This window comes from Gorilla gorilla, chromosome 2, assembly GCF_029281585.2.
Source record: "Gorilla gorilla gorilla isolate KB3781 chromosome 2, NHGRI_mGorGor1-v2.1_pri, whole genome shotgun sequence".
NCBI classification, from domain to species: Eukaryota; Metazoa; Chordata; class Mammalia; order Primates; family Hominidae; genus Gorilla; species Gorilla gorilla.
The window spans coordinates 206,527,885-206,530,442 of NC_086017.1; the positions used below are offsets into that span (position 1 = coordinate 206,527,885).

The window sequence follows — 2,558 nt, forward strand, 5'->3', positions numbered from 1 at the left end:
TGGGTCTATAGGCATGCACCACCATGCCCGGCTAATTTTTGATTTTCTGTAGAGACAGGGTCTCACTACGTTGCACACTCTGTCTCCAACTCCTGGATGCAAGCAGTCCTCCCACCTTGGCCTCCCAAAGTGCTGGGATTACAGACATGAGCCACTGTGCCCGGCCATCATGAATTCTTTTTTTTTTCTTTTTTTTTTCTTTTTTGAGATGGAGTCTCGCTCTGTCACCCAGGCTGGAGTGCAGTGGTGCGATCTTGGCTCACTGCAAGCTCCACCTCCCGGGTTCACACCATTCTCCTGCCTCAGCCTCCCGAGTAGCTGGGACTACAGGCGCCCGCCACCACGCCCGGCTAATTTTTTTATATTTTTAGCAGAGACGGGGTTTCCCCGTGTTAGCCAGGATGGTCTCGATCTCCTGACCTCATGATCCACCCGCCTCAGCCTCCCACAGTGCTGGGATTACAGGCGTGAGCCACCAGGCCTGGCCCGTGAATTCTTTAAAAGTAGGGACAGTGTCTTAGTTTTCAGTGTACCCTCAATGCCTAGAATAGTTTCTTGCACTGCAAACATTCTATAAATATTGTTAAATTTGTTTCTGTACTCTTAAGTTCCTAAATACTATAGGCCACCTGAGCTAGAAGGAACCCAAAAGCGTTATCTTGGTTTAGTGCCTTTATTCTACCAGTGAGGAAATGGAGGCCCTGTAAGAGTAAATGGTGCATTTGTGAGATCACATGATTCGGTGCCGGAGCCAGGGCTCAGTGCACTGCTTCCTGTTTCTCCTAAAACTCCAGGCATTGAGTCCAGCTCCACTTACCATGGTCACCCAATCCCAAAACAAAATCAGGGCTCCGTTACCAAGGACAAAGACGGGGGCTGGTGTCTGTTACAATGGCAATGGATTAATGTGTTTAACCCTTACAAATCTAAAAGGGAAAGATGGAAAAGCCCAAAAAGTAGTTATATTAAAAAGTGGGAGAAATACAAATGGACAAAAAAAATGAATTCAAAAATCAAACACATGCGAGTTAGAAAGGTGCACATCTTCTTCCCCTATCACATGGTCGAGATAGAAGATGATGCCTTAGAAAATACTGCATGAGAATGTACACTCCCTGAGAGCAGAGACCGACTGCTTTTTTTCACCCTCATATCCCTATCATGTGGCATAGGGCCTGGCAAATAGTTAGGCTCAATTCATATTCAATATTTAATACACAACTAGCATGCCTGCCAGATATGAGGTTTCCTTATTGCTGAGAGGTGAGCAAATCCAAATCCTCCAGCCCTCCTTCTCACACACACAGTCCATGAGGAAATGCCTGTTCTAAAAAAAAAGCCTGGCTTGCTGTGCTGCACAGTTCTGAAAGCGCTGGTTCATGAGAAGATAAGTTACCTTCAAAAACGAAACAGGAAACATGTATAAGAGGAAAACATTATGTAAGTATTGGTGAGACTCTGTGGATAGAGATTCTCATACACCCTATTGGTAGGATTATAGAACTTTTCTAGTTTGGCAATATATATCCAAATTTTAAATATGTATATCTTTTGAATTTATCCTCAGAAAAGGATAGGACAAATAATAAGGACACACACACACACACACACACACACACACAAATATGGCTGTTTGCTGCAATGTTGTTGCTAGAGAAAAAAAAGATACATCCTAAATTTTTACTAATAGATTGGTTAAATGAATTACAGTATATCTGTACAGTAGAATACCATGTAGAGCATGTAGTCCTACCAAAAAAAAAAAAAAAAGGTGGAGGGGGAAGGAAGTCAATCCAGTGTTAGCAGTGACTGTTTCTTTTGCTTTATTCCTTTTTTTGGGGTAAACAAGTAGACGGTTTTTATAATCAGAAAAAAAAATTCCAATTGAAAAAAAAATTTCAGACCTATTATTCCAAGGAAGGTGGACCCTGAAGAATTTCAAAATTTACCTATTTCTTTTAATCGCTTGTATCGTGCATGTCTCCTGAATTTAAAAAAATTAAATAATAACAAAGTTAAAATGAAAGTTAAAAAGTGAAAAACTTTTGAGGAGGAGAGTAAAAAGTTATAATGAGAACCTAGGCTTTTTTGTTTTTTAGACAAAGAAAAAAGTAAAATGCACTGTGATGTTGTTCTAATTAACTGAGGAAAGAGCTCATACCAGTTTGTCAGGAAAGACAAACATTTTCTTCAGTTCCAAGAGAAAATAATGTGCTCACTTCAGCAGCACATATACTAAAATTGGAACGATACAGAGAAGATTAGCAATTCTATTTAAAATAAATAAAAAATTTTAAAAAATAAATAAACCCAGAAGAAATTTTAAGACTTAACTTCTGTTCCTATTACCTGTTAGCTGGCAAATATGCCCTTCCACTAGATCTTCACTTTCATGCTCAGTTCATGGCTTTGAAAGTGCCTACACAGGCCAGGCACAGTGGCTCACGCCTATAATCCCAGCACTTTGGGAAGCTGAGATGGGCGGATCACGAGGTCAGGAGATCGAGACCATCCTCGACAACGTAGTGAAACCCTGTCTCTACTAAAATACAAAAATT

General features: G+C 40.4%; 1 pseudogene; it reads left to right on the forward strand.

Annotated features, from left to right (window-relative positions):
- Nucleotides 1–2,211: 2,211 nt before the first annotated feature.
- On the forward strand, nucleotides 2,212–2,296 carry LOC115933394 (uncharacterized; annotated as a pseudogene).
- The last annotated feature ends 262 nt before the right edge of the window (nucleotides 2,297–2,558 follow it).